The sequence below is a fragment of the Heterocephalus glaber genome, unplaced genomic scaffold (genome assembly GCF_053883595.1).
Source record: "Heterocephalus glaber isolate CG9 unplaced genomic scaffold, H.glaber_assembly_v1.0 deba00001479, whole genome shotgun sequence".
Taxonomy (NCBI): Eukaryota; Metazoa; Chordata; class Mammalia; order Rodentia; family Bathyergidae; genus Heterocephalus; species Heterocephalus glaber.
Window position 1 is genome coordinate 6,895,995 of NW_028258316.1, and position 19,126 is coordinate 6,915,120.

Consider the following 19,126-nt stretch of genomic DNA (forward strand, 5'->3'; position numbering starts at 1 on the left):
GTTTCACCTCCTCTGGGCTGGTGCAGCTCTGCTCCTTGGTGCTGTGGGCAGTGGAATGGTGGCCCAGAAGGTTCACCTCTTCTGTGCTGGGGGCAGCTCTGCTCCTCAGCACTGGGGGCTGTGGTACAGTGGCCCAAAATGTTCACATCTTCTGTGCTGGCATCCAATATGTCTCTATTTTTGAACATGCTTCCTGAGAGAATAATATCTCATTTAACATCAGTGGCTTCCATTTTTATATCAGCATCTTCCTCAGTCATGGGCTCCTACTCACCGTTTTCCAGCTTCATATCTGTTTCAGTTTTGAAATTTTCTGTCTTTCGCCCAGTTGTTCAGATCTAAATGTTTCTGCTGATATCTTTATCTAATACTCTTCCTCCTGTAGTTTGAGGCAGACTCACCCCAGGTCCTCATACAGCTCAGTTGGAATTTGAAATGTAGAATCCAGGGCTTGAGGCTAGATTTGTTGTGGATTTGGCCATGTGGTAATGGGGAGTTCACAGGGGAAGTTGTCTCTGACTTTAACAGAACAATATTTTGTTTTATTTTTGTTTCTTTTGATTTTTTTTTGAGACAAGATGTCACTATACAGTTCCTACTGGCCTCAAACTTGCTGTGTAGCCCTGATTGCCCTGGAACTCCCAGTGATCCTTCTGCCTCTGCCTCCCTGAGTGTTAGAGAAGAGGTCTGGCACATTGGTCAGAACAAATATTTGTGGTCGGGGTCCATGTAGCAGTTAAGGCAGATTTATAGAAGTTATCAGGTAACTTGGTGCCTGGCAAGATATTGTACTGTACTTTGTAGGCTTATCTCTTTTCTCTAACATCCCATTCTGTGTTCTGTCTGCTCAGGCACAGCACAGCCTGAATCTGAGTGGAGATGTCACAGCCTGTCTCTGATCTTTAATCACCTGGAGGAATGGCATGTTTTTGCTGAGAGCTTTAGGTTTTTTGAATGTGCTGAAACAATAGCTTGGAATTAAACAATATATTCATTAACCATGTCATGGCCAGATCAGGCCTGACATCTCCCACCTGTCCCACTGGGCCACTGGCCAGGGAAGGGGGTCTCAAGGGTTCACATTGCTTAGAACTGTGGCACTTGGAATGGTTCATACTGCATGTGCGGTACAGTGGATTGAGATGCCAGACACTTGCTTGTATTTCCTGGGCCATTCTGATGGTTTCCACAGTTGGTCCTGAGCTGGTCCTCCAGAGCTACCATACCAGCTCCCAAGCTGTCTCATTAGGAATAGCAGGCTGCCTCTCTGACTCCCCAGGAAGCCTTCAGCAAGTCTTGCAGTAGCTTTGGATGAAGCCCCTGCTGGGAGAAGCCAGGGTGCATCCCACTGATTCTTACATTGGGTCTGCTTAGCAGCTGTTGCAGCTGCATCTATTCCAGATCTAGGATTTGTGTGTCCAGAATGCTGCAGAAGTCTGGCTGATCTAGGTTCAGCAGGCTGGAGGATCCCTAGAGGGTGATTCTGATGGCTAGATTTCCCAGGGACAGTTCTGATCCCAGCCAAGTCTAATCTGCCTGAGGGCAGGGAGAGGCTCCAGGGTGATTCTGTTGTTGATTGTCAGGATTCCATTCTGACCTTGTCTGGTTTCCCATAGTGAAGCTCCTGAGCCTTGATTGGCCCCTTCCTGAAAGACAGAAGTGCAGGGTCAAACTAGCCATGGGGATGGGAAAGGGGCAGGAAGCTGAGCAAGAGACAGAGGAGAACAATGCTATGAACAGCCACCATGACCTTGGCCTTGGCCTGGATGTAGCCCTCTGGAGCCCCATTCTCAGGAGGCTGGGTTAGGCATCTGGAAAGAAGTGTGAGCTTCTGAAAACAATGCTTTTATGCCCAGATCTATGCTGGAAGGACTCCTGCTGTATTCCCAGGAGTCTCAGCATCACCTCTCATGGATGAAATGCTTTGGGCCCACTAGGACAAATGCCACACTGTCAAGGGTCCAGGATTGACTGCCTCTTTCTGGACTATGAAGACTTCGGGTAGACACTGGGCTGCTCAGGGTCGCTGCAGTCCCAAGTTTCCTTCTCTAGGAGCTCAACCTAGGTCTGCTGGGACTGAAGTGGCTCTTGGTCCCCAGTCTGCCTGCATTTCTTGGTGCCCTTCCTGTCCTGGGCCACCTCCTCCTGACAGTGCTGGGTCATCCTGCACAGTGCTGCCTCCTCCAATACTGGGGCATTCCCTTGATGCTGACCATGTCCTTTTCATTCCCTGGGGCCCCCTGTCTTGGGTCACCTCCTCCCAACATTCACAGGTCCCCTGGCAGCCACACCCTTGGTCTCTCAAGGGCAGCTTTCCTTGCAGTGCATTTCCTACTGTCAACATCCTCTGCAATCTGGATTGCTTGAGAATCTCCCAAATTATCAAATTACTACAACAAATTGCTGCACACTGGTGGCTCACAACCATACCGTCCAAAGACAGAAAGTCTAAAACTTAAAATGAACCACGTGTAGGAATCATGGTGTGGGCAGGGCCTTGCTCTCTCTAAAGGCACAAGGATGGCGATTGCCTCTTTCAACTTGTGGCCTGATCATTCCTTTCTGTGCCTCTGTCTTCACATGGCTTTCTCTTCCTCTGCCTGTCCCACACGAGGATACTTGAGTTGCTTTTAGGTCCCAGCTGCATAATCCAGGGTAATATCTCTCCATGTCATTTCCTTAGTTCACTTAGAATTTAGAATAAGAAGGAAAGAAGGAAGAAAAGATGCACAGAAAGGATAAAAAAAGCAGCAAAGCCAATCATTGGTTTAGAATACCTGTGTTCCATGGGAACATAGTGAATTCAAGGACAGCCCACCAGGATAACGTGACACTGTCAAGGTATGAGAAACCAAGCCTGAGAAACTGTCACAGCAAAGAAGAGACTAAAGGGATCAAATGAATGCTATGGTTTGGGTGTGATTTGAGTGTCCCCCAAAGGTTCCTGTGTGGAAATTTAATTCACAGTGTAAGATGCTAAGAGGGTAAAGCCAGGTAAGTGTCACACACCCAAGGGAGGTGGGTGGTAACAGAAATTGAGGCCAAGGTGGTGGTCATGTGTCAGCAAGATCTGGGCATTTCCTTGACAGAAGCCCCATTATTTCCTGTACATGAGAATGTGGGGACCTGGCTACCTTTTCCCAGTGGTTCCCACAGCAAGAAAGCAGTGCACAGCTCTCTCAGTGAGGGTGGAAACCATCTCCTGGTGTGGAATTGGGCACCCATGGGCTAACTGTGTTACTGTGCTTGCTGAGAAAGATATATTGTAACTATAGCCATTGCTGTAATGCAAACTCACTAGAGCAAGGAGATTTTGGAAAGCCCTGCTAAACCTCCCTGCTCCCCACTTCATTGCCCCTCTGCTTATGTAGTTATGCTTAGATTGAGAGCTCTTTCCCCAGCAACTATGGTTGCTGTTTCCCCCTCCCATAGAAACATAAAGACAAGAAAATGAGAGTAAACTTCTTTCTGTTCAATGCTTTCAAGGCTGTTTGAATTCCTTGAGGCCCCTGGCTAATAAAAGCTGATTTGCTCCTTCTCTGTGTCCAGTGGTCTGTCTGGGGGACCCCCAGCCCAGCAGTCATACTTCATCAGCTTGTTTCTGATGCTTTGAAAAGTTCTATAGACCACATCATTTCTAAGTGATAAAGATTTATGTCTCACAATTCTGGAGGCTGAAAAGTCCACAAGGCACCAGCAGGTTCTGTGTCTGTCCTGTTCTTCATAGTTGGCATCATTTAGGTGTCCTTACATGGTGTAAGAGATGGAAGGACAATAATGGCCCAACTAGTTGCCTCTTCCAGCCCATTCACAAGGGCAGATTTAACTACCTCCTAAAATCTCCACCTCTTCACACTGTCTCTTTGGGTCTTAGGTTCCAACTGATGGGTTTGTTGGGGACATATAAATTCAGACCATAGTGGCAGCCACACCTGATGCAGCATTCTGCCCCTTCACCAGGCTCTAGAGGAAGGAGGCTGTGCTCACTTGGTTGTCCCTTAAAAAACAGCTGAACTAGGATCAGAGCAGGATCATGGAGGAAGTAAGGGAGGCATCAGAGAGAAAGGATTGGGGTCAGGGTAGGGTTGGTGGAGAAGATGGGGTTGGTACCATCAGAGAGTGGGGTTGAGAGATGGGCTGGAACAGGAGTCTCACAGCTCAGGCTGAGAACCCCCTCTGCTATACTGGACTTCATATTTTCTCAGATGTGTGCCTAGGGCTCAACCACATCTGATGTCTTGGCTCTTGGTCCCATGGACTCCTGAGCATTAAGCATGGATGTAGCCAGTGCTGACCACAGCTTGGAGGTCTCTACAGGGATCAAGGGCAGTGAGGCAGAATGAGCACTGGACAGCAAGGCAAGAGTCATCTTGACTAGGACAAAAGGAGAACTTTGCCAAGTATTTGGGCAGAGGGGCAGGTCATAGGGTTTCCTCCCAAGATTTAACACAGGATGAGTCATCTTATGCTAGGATCCAATAGTGTCCAGGTGAGTAAAAACATAGGGTCTCCCAGGAATCAGCCTCACTAGCTTCTTGGCCTCTCCCTGTCATTTTATTCTAATCTGTGTCAATCCAGAAGAAACCAATCATATTCCTACAGTAAGATGGGAAAACTGAAGTTGTAGAAAATGACAAGAGAGTATAGTGCCATTCCTGCCCTGACTGCCCTTCCTAGGAGATCACCTTTAGAAAGAAAAGTTGTCTCAACAACCCTCTTGGGTCACCTGCTTCCTTGAAGCCATCATAGAAGCCTTCATTCCTGCCTCCAATCTCAAGTCCAGGTACCCTCTGGGACACAACCTTGAGGGCTTGGGTGTCTGGGGGCAGCACAAAAATCCATCACCCCCCCTACCCTGGCCATTGCAGAGCTAGCAGCCTGAAGTCTTCCATTCATCCTTGGGCCTGGTTTCCACATACTACTTTCACCTTTACCACCATGCAGGCTTTGGCAAGACTATCTGCCTAGTTCCATTACCCCCCCACCCCCATCAATGACCCTGGTTGGTTGCCTCAGGCTGTCAGTCTCAAACCTCACCCCCTAGTCCTAGCCTGTCCCACACCAAGGTGGAACTCTGCTCACTGCCTCCAGTTGCCCAGCCCTGACCCTCTCTGGGCAGCTGGGTGAGGCCATCCCTGGCTTCTTCACTTGAAACTTAGGTGGTGGAGGCCTGGAACCAAGGTGAGGCAAAGGATTCCTAGAAAGTCTGAAAGAGGGGTCGGCACCCTGGGTCCCCTACTCTGTCCCTAAACTAGCTTTGCCTCTCTGCTTGAGAAAATTCAGACATATGGTTTCTGAAGCATCTTATGGCTCTGGAGATTCCTGTTCACAGCTCCTCCACCTGGGCTCTCTCACCTGTGTCCTGCGCACCTCCTACAGCTCCAGAAGAGACCACCCATCACCCTTACCTGGTCCTTAGCTGCCCTCTGCGGTCTTCAGTACTTTTCTTAGGGCTCTCAAGGGCTACTCCTGTGCACATGTGGGAATTAGCCCAGATGGGACCCCTAGACCTAGCAGTAAGGACAGTTCATGTTTGGCAGTCACTGGGGCTATCATTGCTTGGGAATCTGCCTGTTCCCCATTCTGGTTGAAAGTGGCAGTATGTGTGTCTGTGGATTGGGAACTGACATTCCTTTAGAGCTGTGTGCTCTGGACCCAGCACAGTTGGCTGCTTGGAGGGAGACTCTGGATATCAGTCTTCCTGGGGACAGGACAGGCCCAGCCAGGTCTAATCTCCCCGAGAGTAGGGAAAGGCTTCCTGGTGATTCAATTGTTGCATCTCAGGAATCCAGTTTGAACTCTTGTCTGGTTTCCAGAAGCCCAGCACATGTCCAGCCCTACCATGAAGAACACAAGAACCAGGATCCACCTGGGTTAGTTGGGGTGAGGTGAAGGGTAGGGAGGTGGACAAGTAGAGGAGAACGATAATGAGAACGACTGTAGAGACCTTGGCTTGAGCCTGGCTGCAGCCTTTATGGAGCCCCATTCTCAGGAGGCCAGGTCAGGGGACTGGAGGGCAGTGTGAGCTTCTTGGGACAGGGCTTGGGGACACAGACTGGGTTGGAGGTACATTCACTGGTGCTCCCTTCGCATGATTCTCATAATCACCTTTCATGGATGGCATGCTCTGTAATGCTGTGATCAGCAGGGAGGACAGATGTCAAGGACCAGGTGCCTCCCTTTGGGCTCAGAGTCCTTAAATTGGGTACTGGCCTGCCCAGGGTCAATGCTACCCAACCTGTCCCTCCCTAGGAGCTCAGCCTTGGTCTGCCAGAACAGGGGTGGCTCATGACTCCCTACATCCCTGAGTGCCCTTTCTGTGCTTAGCCACCCCCTTCTGATATTTCTGGGTCACCCCTGCTTCATGCTACCCCATCCCGTACTACTGGGTTCCTTTGATTCAGGCCACTTCCTTTACATGCTCTGCAGTCCCCTGTCTTGGGCCGCCTTGTCCCCACATCCACAGGTCCCCTGGCAGCCACACCCTTGGTCTTTCAAGGGCAGCTTTCCTACTGAGAACATCCCCTGCAATCTGGATGGCCTAAGAATCTCCCAAATCATCAAATTACTACAGCAAATTTCTACATAGTGGTGGCTCAAAACTACATCTTTCAAAGGCCAGAAGCCCTAAATCTGAAAGTCACTGTGTTGTGAAATCAAAATGTGGGCAAGGCTGAGATAATTCTGCAGATTCCAAGGATGGATCTTGCCTCCTCCCGCTTCCTGGCCTTGTGGCTCCATCTGTGTCTCTGCCTCTGTAGTCACAGGGCTGTCTCTTCTGTTCTTAATGTCCCTCTTCTTGTCTCACAGAAGCACACTAGAGATGACATTTAGGTCCCAGCTGAATAATCCAAGATAGTATTTCCAAGGCAATTTCATAATTTTTTTCAAAACAGAGTCATAGGAGGGATAGAAAGAAGGAAAGATAAATAGAATAGAGAAATAAAGGGGGGGCCCATCATTGGTTTAGAACATCAGCCCCCAAAGAGATAATGGATTCCTATGGCTTCAAGAGACTCCTGCTCACAGTCTCCTCAGACCTGCAGTCCTCCTCCTCTACCCTTACTTGGTCCTGGGCCACCCTCCTTGGTTTTCAGCCCTTCTCTTAGGGCTTTCATTGGCCACTTGTGCACAAGTGGGAATCACCAGGCAGGGGTGGTGTGTGTGTGTGTGTGTGTGTGTGTGACACAGACCTGACCTCCCTGGGCTGGACAATGTTCAGAGCCCCAGTGCAGCCCAACCCTTGACAGCCTGTCCCTGACTATGGCAGGGCACATGCCTGTCTCTCTGGCCCCTTCCATGGCCCTAGGCCTTCCTTTCTGAGCCTCTGGCTGGAATGTTGCAAATGCCAGTTGACTCTCACTCCAGCACTCACTGTCTCCTCTGCTGCCTCCCTAGGGTAGCCTGTCTCACACACAGACCCCAGGCACTGAGCCCTGCTCTTATCTTGCTGTTCTCCTTTCTCATCTCCTGGGTATTTACTCTGAGCTTCCAATCTGTTCTGTACTTAGCACTGTCCTAGCTGTTGGGCAAAACTGACCTCTTAACAGAGTTCCACCTCACCCCTGCACCCCAGAGCCAATGCCCCCACACCTGCCTCCCTTATGCCGCCTTGATCCTCAAGTACTTGACCACAGGGGCAGAATCAGATTTAGCTGTGGGTGAGTGAGCCTGGGCTTTCCTCTCTGAGTCTTCATCTGCCCCACCTGCCATCTCCTGCCTGGGAGTGCCCAGCCTTACCTTCTGGGTTCTCCACACCTTCCCTGTGGAAGCTGGGCTCAGATGCTGGCTCTTGGAGGAGCCTCAGATCAGGCCCTCGCTCAGGGTGAGATGCCTCAGAGATGGGCCTGGGAGCGCTCCCCTCCTGGCTGCTCATTTGACCCTGCTCAGGCGGCCACGCTGATGCTTGGCTGTTCTGCTGCTTCCTAAGCTGAGGCTCTCTGACTCAGAGTCCACTAGACCCTGCTGAGACCCCCATACCTCAATTTATTTTTGGTGGTGGTAGGATGATGGGATTGAACCCAGGGCAATTCCATTAACCTATATCCCCAGTGCTGGTTTTATTTTTAATTTTTTGGGGGGTACTGGGGATTGAACTCGGGTCCTTGCACTTGCGCAGCAGGCGGTGAAAACTCTGAGCTAAATCCCCAGCCCGCTGGTCTTATTTTTTATTGTGAGACAGGGTGTCACTGTTTGACCAGGCTAGCTTCACACTTGAGATTCTCCTGCCTCCTCTTCTGGAGCTGAGCCTGCTTGGATCATATGCAGATTAATTTTGTAAAGGTTACCTCCCTACAAGCCTAGAGCTCAGCACCACGGTCCTTCCTGTGGGCAAGATGTTGGCCAGTGGGCAATAGAGAGAATTTTATAATTTATTTTTCAGGTAAGGTCTTGCTATATAGTTCAAGTTGGTATGAAACTTGCAATCCTCCTGCTTCAGCCTCCCCAGTGCTGTAATGACCATTGTGGGCTACCACCCTTGGCTCACTACGTAAACCCTGTTGAATGAGTGGAGGCCTTGGACCCTTTTCATATGGAAAGTCCGTGGAAAGACCTCCTCGCTGAGTAGGGAGCTTGAACTGGAGAAGACTTTGGATTTCTGGTGTGTGTGTGTGTGTGTGTGTGTGTTCCTGTAGGTGTGACCAGGAACCAGGTCCCCAAGGCAATGCAGTGACTACTTTGAAGCCATAGAGTTTGGTATACCCTCCTTTTGAAAATCAACTGGCAGAACACCATGGTGAACTGATTGTAGTAGTGGCTACCACTCACAGGGTCATGCTATACTTCATCATAACCAGCAGTGTGGTACCAAGGAGTCATCCTTTCCTGACCGGGAGTGAGGGACTGTTCCCTTCCACCCAGCCAGTCAGCAGGGGCTTCTCCCCACAGCACTACACCTGTGTGACAGGGCAGGAAGGCCTGTACCCTTCTGGAAGAATTCTGGCCTCTTACTCCTAGCCCCACTTCTCCCTGACTCAGGACTCACTATCACTATCAATTTCAATATTGCCCAAGGTGAGCTGGCCAGGCTGGTCAGTTGGGACTGCAGTGTTGCTCCTGGGATCACAGTCCTCCTTGCCGTGAGACTGAGGGATGGTACAGTGGAGAGCAGGGAGAGGACACAGGCTTGGTTCCCCTACTATGTGTGAAGTTGGGCAGGGGCTGCAGCAGGATTCTGAGGCCCCAGCACGGCACTGCCCTTGACAGCCTGTCCCCCACCATGGCAGGTGCCCCCCTTGCCCCACAACCATGGCCTTGGGCCTTCCCCTCTGAGCCTCGCCTGGTCTGCTGCAAGGTCACTTGACCCTCCCTCCAGCACTCACTGTCTCCTCCTCTGCCTCCCTGGGCATCCTGTCCCACACACAGACCCCAGGCACTGAGCCCTGCTCTTATCTTGCTGCTCCCCTTTCCCATCTCTCCTGGCAATTTCCTCTGAGCTTCCACATTGCTCTGCCAAGCACTGCCCTTGCCTTTGGGCAAGACCTGACCTCTACCCTGAGTCCACTACACCTAGGCACCCCAGATTCAGGGATTGTACATCTCTCTTCCAGTGCCCTTCAATTCTCAAATGCTCCAACCTCAGTCCATCCAGTGGCCAGTGCCAGAGTGCACTGTGGGTCAATGAGCCCAGGCAGCACCTCTGCCCACATTTTGGCCCTCTAGGAGTCCCAGGTCAGGCTCTGGCTGAGAATGAGATGAGCTAGAGACTGGCCTGAGAGCGCTCTCCTCCTGGCTGCTCACAAACACCTGCTCAGGTGGCCCTGCTGATGCCTGGCTGCTTTGCTTCCTCCTCAGGCGAGGCTGTCTGACTCAGAGTCCATCAGCCCCTAATGTGACTCACATACCTCCATTTTTTACAGTGGTCCGACTGGAGGTCCTAGACGGGATTGAACTCAGGGCTGTGGCATCAAGGTACCTCCATAACTGCTTTTATTTTGTATTTTCAGACAGGATCTTCCTACATTGCCCAGGTGGGATTAAAATTTGTGATTATCCTGCCTGAGATTGGAGCTTGGATTAGAGGCAAGTTGGCTCCTGTAAATTCTCTTCCCTACAAGTCCCAGATGGATTCCTTGTGTGGAGTCCTTTGCTGGGCCCAGTGTCCCCCTTCCCCGCTGTGATACCCTACTCTCTTCTTGTGTTTTACGGTTTGTGCTGCAACCACCCATGGAAGGGAGAAAGAGAGGAATAGAAGGAGAAAATAAGGGAAGCAGGAAGGTTAGGAGAAACACAGGGAGGAAGAGAGAAAGATTAATTCAATGCAGAGCAGTGAGATGAATGGCAGTTTTCCTCATTTTGTTAACCCTTTGGTTATGACCTCAGTCAGCCACTCAGACCACCAGGAGGTTATAGCTTTCCCTGAGCCAGGTGGAGCTGACCTTGTAGCTGTGGTCGTCTTTCAGTTCACCTGTAGAGCAGTACATAGATACATCAAATTTACTTACATTCCTAATTGTGTTCTGTGCTCAACCTGTGGCATACCACTTCCCCTGGAACTGCAGGGGGCTGATGACAGGCAGAGCCCAGGGATGGCCCCAGTGCCACAGCTACCACACTGTTCCTCCTCTACCTCTGGGCAGCAGGGCCTGAGGATGGGGCTGGACTGAGAAGCTGGCAGGAGCTCAGGTCCTTCAAGGTTAACATGGACCCTGGGTGTGGAGTCAGGGATGTGGTAGCCTTGGCATATGGCTGGTGGCCTTCCTGAGCCTCAGTTTTCTCTGGTGTGCAGAAGGACTGAAGATGTCCCCACCCGGAGTGTGCTGGGCCTGGACCCCTGAGTCCTCCCATACAACACTGCCCCTGAGTCCATTGGGCTTTCTCCTGCTCTATTCCCACTGTTCCTGTCCCCCAACTCTCCCTGGACCTGCCCCTCTAGAACTCTACCTGGTCAGCCTGGAAGTCTGGCTGCTCAGAGGTGGGCTTGGGATCATGGCCGAAATGGAGCCCTGAGCCTGAGCCTTCTAGGAGAATGAGGCCCAGCCTCAGGAGACCCAGGGCTATGACTACAGAGCAGCTGCTGGGCTGACAGGTACTGGATGAGAAAAAGGAGGGCTGAAGATGCCAACCAGAGGGAACTACTTGTGTTTCACTGTCTTCCCCTGTAGGGCGGGGTAATCCATCTTTTGTGAAATCTAGGAATGGTGAGCTTATTGCTAGCCACTTCTTCAGAAATGTAATGCAGGAAAATTGTTCCTGTTGCCTCCAGTAAGGATTGTGTAAGGCGGAGAAAGAGCAAGGAGAAGGGGACAGGAAGGACATACACATACATCCCCAGTGTGTCACTGATAAGATCTCCCTCTGTGAGGTCACTGTGCCTCTTCCCTTCCTCTGCTAGGCCATCTGTGGGTCAGCAGCTGGAATTTGGACAAGCTGCCTTGTCGGACCCTATGAGCCCAGCCTGAGTATGTGTGTGGCAATGTCAACTCACTATACTCACACAGAGCAAAGAATGTTCCAGGCATGATGGCCTATGCCTGCAATCCCAGCAACCAGGAGGCTGAGACAGGAGGGTTGCTGGCATTTGGAGTCCATCCTGGGCTACACTGTGAGTTTCAAACCAGCCTAAAGCACAGAGGGAGACCCTGTTTAAAGAAACAAAAGCAAAAACAAATAAAAACATAAGAACAGAAAAAAAAACAAGAAGAAAGAGAGCAGAATGTTTACTCCTACAGGTTCTGTTCTCATTTTGGTTCTTGTAAGGGTCAGGAAATGGTGGGGCATCTGACAGTGGACATTCTGGAGAGGGAAGGCCAGGCTGAGTGCAGTGAGCCCACATCCTGGCCACCACAGGAGCCCCAGGCCAGGCCCTAGAACAGGGTGTGATGCCTTGGGCCCCACTCCTCCCCATGTATCTGCCCCCATTTGCAGGAGCAGACAGGAAGTGGGGAATCCTGAGGGAATTGTCTTCTCATATGAGCCTAGCAGACGGAGACCCAGAGCCAGGCACATGAGCCATAGATGTGGACGCATAACAGAGCTGAGAGCTGAGGCTACAGTTGCAGTTTACAGTGGATCCCTGACCCATGGACCACTGGGGCAGACATCTGCCTGGAGCGTGGTGAGCTGCACTCTGTGGCTAGTTAGAACAGTTACTTTGGTTCATGGGGTTACATGAGTTGGACTTTTCCTTGAGAGTTTAATCAGACCAGCCCTCTGTCTCTGGCCATGTTTTGGGGACTTGGAGCCCAATGGCTCAAGCCTAGGGTCTCAGAAATGTCCCTGAGATAGCTGATCCCAGACTTCTCCCTGAGGGAGGCTGTTTCCTTACTGGGGGTTTGGCCAGCATCCTGGTGATGCTGTGAAGGACCCTATGCACTGTGGAGTGTCCCTTAAAAATGGCTTGCCCTTGAGGTGGGGGATAGCTGTGGATGATTGACTGGGATCTTGGCTTTGCATGAGATTAAAAGGGCCATTATTGTCCCTACCTACCTGCATTTTATGGCCTAGCCTGGACTGTAGGGTCCTTGTCCTTAAGGGAAGAATCTATACAGGGGATCCTGAGCTGGTGAGTAGGGTGCAGCCCCAGACCCCCCACCAGAATCTTACACTGTATTCTACTCACCCATCCAGGCTGATGATGAAAAGGCAGGAAGTGAACCTGAGCAAAGTTGTGGCCACCAGAACCTGTCACCCTCTCTGCCCTCTTCTCCTTGTCCTCTCCTAGCCCTAGGGGCTCCACTCTCTATGACTTTGAATTCTCAGCCTGGTATGGTGCACGTGTCTGTAATCCCACACTATAGGAGTTTATGGCAGGAAGATTGCAAGTGTGACCTGCCTAGACAAGTTGCTAAGACCCTTTCTCAAAACATAAAAGGAACACTCAACCTCCCCTCCTTCATTCAGGGAATGAAGTACAGGGGTACATCCATGAGGCTACTGACCACTGTCCAGCTGATTGCTTCAGCATCAGCTTAGAAAACCAATCAGGACCTTTAGTATATTGGACAATATGTTTTCATCACTTCTTGGCCTTTTGGCTAAGATCAAGTGTGGAAAATATGTTTAAATGTGCTGAGATCAAGTTTTCTGTTAAGTCATTTAGTTATTCTGGGCCTGGGGGGTTTACATAGAGTAGCATTTGGAATACAGAACCTGTTGCAAGGAATATTCTGAACTAGAAGAAAACAAGTACAAAAATAATACATAACAGAATTTTACCATAGGTAGGAGATTCCCCAAAACATAAATTTCATGTTTTAAAGACTTCTGAGTTTATTTCAAGATCACTGAGTGTTGGACAATAAAAATGAAACCTTAGATGGTAGCAGTGATTTACATGTGTTTCCTTCATTGAATAATAAAGAACTAACAAATGGCTGAAGTGTTTCAAACTGGGAAGGACCAAAGGATCTTGAAGCCAGAATGCAGAGAGAATGACACTGAGATTGCACCTTACCACAAAAAGAATGTTATCAAGAAATCAAAGAGTAACAAATGCTAGCAAGGCTGGGAGCAAGAAAGGAACTCTTCCACATTGCTGGTAAAAATATAAACTTGTTCAACCACTACAAAAATCAGTATGGGCAGCCTAAAAAACTAAAAATACAAAATTGTATCTGACTCAGCTATTTCCTTTCTACTATCATCCTTCAAAGACTTAAATAAATCATTTTCCAGTTACATCTGCATATTCATGTGTTTAGCAGCAAAACTCATAATCTTGTGCATGGCCTCTACTTCCATCAACAGAAGAATACATAAAAATGTGGTATTTATACACAATGGAATACTACACTGCCATAAAGAAAGAGGTTGGAGTGGAGCTGCAAGGAGGTGAGCTGCAAAGAGCAGAGCTGCAGTCTGCCATTAGCACTGCCTCCTGGCCTCTGAGGAGTGCTCCCTCCCCCACCTCGGGCATCTGGGTTGAGCCAGTACCTGGATCCACACCCTAGAGGCATACGGGGTCATAAAGGCAATTGTCTCAGGCTCCTTGATAAAAATTGAAGCCAACTGGAAAAATGAAGAAAATCTCTGCAATAAAGCCAAACCAGACCACTGTAGATGGTAAGTTGGAGGCATCACCACCTCCCATCAGAACCTGGACTATCTTCTGGGGAAGGGCAGCTAGAACCTTCAGTAGAACATTGCAGAGTTCAATCCAGCAGGAGGTTAGGCAGCTCAACTTGGGCCTTGCAGCCAGACATCAGCCAGAATCTCAGGGGTCTGCTACTGGCTTACTGAGACTAATTGATTAGATCTGCACACTGCTACGCACATTATCTGTTGTGACAGCAGAGATATACCTGGAAGGAGGCCCTTCATTTTTATTTTTTATTTTCAAAATTAGTTTTTTCTCATTTAAAATTTTTTCTTTTTTTTTCTTGTCTTTAAATTTTTATTTTTTCTTTCTTCTTTTCTTTCTCTCTCTCTTTCACTCTCTTGCTCTCTCACTCTCCGACATTGTTCTCCATCTCCCTTTTTGTTCCTGTTCCTGCCCTAATTCAGATTTCTTCTTTCTTTTTCTTTCTCTCAATTGTCATTAATTTTATAGGAATGTGAATACAATTTCTAGCTTCCTTATTGCTCTTAGGTTGTTCTATTCTTGTCTTTGTTCTTTTTTTTCTGTCTTTTCCTCTTATCTTCAACAGTTTCCTAGAATTTATGTGATCTTCCTATGTCCTCTGGCCTCACTTCTAATCTTTGCTATCCTTCTCCCTATCTATCCCTCCCTCCCCAACTTCTTCTAAGTCCCCATCCCAAAGGGTAAAGTTGCTATATTGAAGAGTATATTCACTATAAACATATTTTGGGCTGGTCCTTGATTTTGATTTAATTTACACAGTTAATGTTGATAGATTAATAACTACCACAAATTGTCATTTTCTAAGCTGTTCTTGATGTTATTGTTGTTGCTGATTGTATCACTTGGGCTAAGATGTTGTGATTGATCTAATCAGTTGTTCTTCCTGGTATACTGAAAATAAAAATGCTTCAGAGTAATTAGGGACTCAAAACCTAAATACCAGCTATATCTGGAAGACACCTCTGAGAAGCAATCGTTCCATAAGGGTTCTACATGCAAGCAACAAAGATACTTACAATAAGCAATATTGAAGTATCAACCCAGGAATTAAACCAAAAGCAGCACCAACAACAAAAATAGAAATGAGAAGACACTTAAACAAGGTGCAAACCCAAACTTCAAGCTCACCAAAGGCAAATTCTGGGGAAAACAAGGTGGAAAAGTCTCATAATCAACCACCTGGACACCCTGAACTGATAGCACAGGAAGTAACAAAACAGATGAATGAGGTTCTAGAAAAATTCAAAACAGAAATAAGTTCCCAGATAACTACCAAGATCATGAGCAGAGTGAAAGACATGATTAGACACTCTAGAACAGAAACAGAAAAAAAATAGATGAACTCAGGACCATGATGGAAACAATGAATGGCCAGCATAGGAAAGGAATGGAAATCATGAATGTCCAACATAGGAAAGAAATGGAATCCATTAAACAGATTCAAACAGATACCCAGGAGATTAAAAACTCCATTGAAAGTATTCACAGCAGAATGAGCCAATGTGAAGACAGAGTATCAGATGTAGAAGACAGGATTGCTCTTAGTGACTAGGAAAAAAGAGATCCCTTAAAAATAATAAGGAATCATGAAAAATAGATCCAGCAGTTCCTAGATGGCCCAAAGAATAACATAAAACCTATAGGAGTCCACAAAAAAGTATGAGAAAGTACAAATGACATAAAAAAATGTTCACAGAATTAATGACAGAAAACTTCTCAAACAGAGTGAAAGAATTTGACATACAGATAAGTGAGGCATATAGGACTCCAAATAACCATGATCAAAAAAAATCTATGCCTAGACATATAAAAGTCAAGATTCCAGAAACCCAACAGAAGAACAAAATCCTATAAGTTAGAGAAAAGAAACAAATCACATACAAAGGAAAGCCCATCAGAATCACAGCAGACTTTTCAACACAAACCCTCAAGTCAAGGAGAGCCTGGAATGAGGTATTTCAAGCCCTAAAAGAAAAAATCCTCCAACCTAGATTGATGTGTCCTGCAAAATTATCTTTCAAAATTGATGTGGAAATGATACTTCCACAACAAAGAACACCCAAGAAACTTCATGAATACCAAACTAACACTCCACATATTTCTAAAATATATCCTAGGAAAAGACAATGAAGGCCACAACTCTATGAGGCCCAACAGAGCAAATCTCAGTCAAGGCAAGAAATTAAAGGGAGAGGGGCAAAATGAAAAAAAATAATAGAGTCAAGAACAGAAAAATAACATGACAAGGATAAGTCAATACATATCAGTTATAACCATCAAAGTTAATTGTGTCAATTCACCAATCAGAAGAAATAGACTGGCAGAATGGATTAAAGAAGCAAAATCCAACAATATGCTGTGATGAGCCTAGTTGAAAAGAAAATTCTAGACTGAAAGTAAAAGGATTGAAAACAGTTCTCCATGTGACAGGAACAAGAAAAAGAGCAGGGGTAGCTATCTTATTTGCAGACAAAGTAGATTTCAAACCAAAACTAATTAAGAGGGATAAAAAAGGTCACTACATCCTTGTAAAGGGAACAACCCAAGAGGAGAAGATGACAGTCATAGATATATATGCACCAAAGTGTAATGCCCTCACCTATACAAAATAAATATTAATGGACATGAAAAACCAAATAAGCACTAATACAATTGTAGTGGGGGACCTCAATACCCCACTGTCACAAATAGACAGATCATCTAGACAAAAAATCAACAACAAAATACTAGAACTCAACCAAGCTTTTGAACAAATGGACTTAATAGATCTCTGCAGAATGTTCCACCCCACAAAATCAGGATATACATTCTTTTCAGGTGCACATGGGTCATTCTCCAAAATAGACCACATGGTAGCTCATAGAACATGTTTAAGTAAGTGCAAAGGAATTGAAGTTATTCCTTGTATATTTAACAATGCAATTAAACTGGAGATCAATAACCTAAGAAATCACAAGAACTTCACAAACACTTGGAAATTGAATAACACTAACCTGAACAACCAATGAGTTACATAGGAAAATAAAGAAGAAATTAGACAGTTTCTACAACTAAATGATAATGCCAATACAACATAAAGGAATCTATGGGACACAATGAAAGCAGTTCTATGAGGGAAATTCATAGCATTGAATGCCCATACTAAGAAAACAGAGTGAGCTCAAATAAACAACCTAATGCTAAACCTTAAGCTTCTAGAAAAGGAAGAGCAAGACAAACTCAAAGCTTGTACAAGAGAGGTAATTATAAAGATCAGAGCAGAAATCAATGCAATGGAGACTAAGAGAATGATACAAAAAATGAAGGAATCAAAGAGTTTGTTTTTCAAAAAATAAATAAAATTGACAAACCCTTAGCCAACCTTATCAAACAAAGGAAAGAAAAGGCACAAATCCATGCAATTAGGAAGGAAAAAGGTGAAGTCACAACAGATCCAGCAGAAATCCAGAGTATCATCAATACCTACTTCAAGAACCTGTACTCTAATAAAATGGAAAACACAGAAGAAATGGAGAGATTTCTAGATACATATGAATTACCCAAGTTGAACGAAGAAGATATAAAAATTCTAAACATCCCAATTACAATGGGTGAAATTGAAAATATAATTAAAAATTTACCATCAAAGAAAAGCCCAGGTCCTCATGGCTTCACTGCTAAATTCTACGAGATATTTGGAGAAGAACTATTGCCACTACTCTTAAAACTCTTCAGTGAAATTGAAAGGGAAGAAATACTTCCAAATTCATTCCTGGAAACAAGTGTTACTTTGTTTCCAAAAGCGAGAAAGACCCAACTAAAAAAGAGAACTACAGGCCAATCTCCCTAATGAACATAGATGCAAAATCCTCAATAAGATCCTGGCAAACAGAATAGAGAGGGTCATCAAGAAGATCATACACTCTGACCAAGTTGGATTTACCCCAGGGAGGCAAGGATGGTTCAACATTCGAAAATCAAAAAATGTAATACACTATATTAACAGAGTCAAGGACAAAAACCATATGATCATCTCAATAGATGCAGAAAAAGCATTTGGCAAAATTCAACATCCATTCGTGATAAAAATCCCATAGAAAATTGGAATAGATTGTCTTTATCTCAACCTGGTAAAGACTATCTATGAAAAACCAACAGCCAACATCATACTAAATGGTCAAAAACTTCACAGTAAAATCAGGAACAAGACAAGGATGTCCACTATCACCACTTCTGTTCAATATAGTTCTGGAAACAATAGCCACAGCAATTAGACAAGAGAAAGAAATAAAGGGAATAAAAATAGGAAAGCAAGAATTTAAAGTGTCATTATTTGCTGACGATATGATACTTTACATAGAAGACCCAAAAAACTCTGCCAGAAGACTTCTAGACTTAATTGACAGATTGAGTAGAGGAGCTGAATACAAGGTCAACACTCAAATATCAGTAGCCTTCTTGAACACAAATAACTGACTCTCTGAGAGAGAAATTAGGGAAACATTTCCTTCACAATAGCATCCCCAAAAATGAAATATGTAGGAATCAATCTAATGAAGGAAGCAAAAGGCCTCTACATTGAGAACTACAGCACTCCGAAAAAAGAGATCAAAGAGGATATATGAAAATGAAGAGACATCCATTGTTCCTGGGTAGGAAGACCCAATATAGTGAAAATTGCCATACTTCCAAAACTGTTACATAAATTCAATGCAATCCCAACTGAGATCCCAAAAGTTTATTTCATAGAACTAGATAAAACAATCCGAAAATTCATTTGGAACCAGAAGAAACCTAGAATAGCAAAAGGAATTCTAGGCAATAAAGTCAAGTTGGGGAGTATCACAATCCTGAACCTGAAACTATACCACAAAGCTATTGTGATAAAAACAGCATGGTACTAGAAAGAAACAGACCCAAGGATCAGTGGAATAGATTAGAAGATGCAGAAACAACTGCAGACATACTCAGCTCCTCAAATTTGACAAAGGAGAAACCCTCCTTGCTGGAGGAAAGATAGCCTCTTTAATAAATGTTGTGGAAAAACTGGATTTCAACTTGCCAAAGATTAAAACTAGAACTATATCTCACCATGCACTAAGCTAAAATTGAAATGGGTTAAAT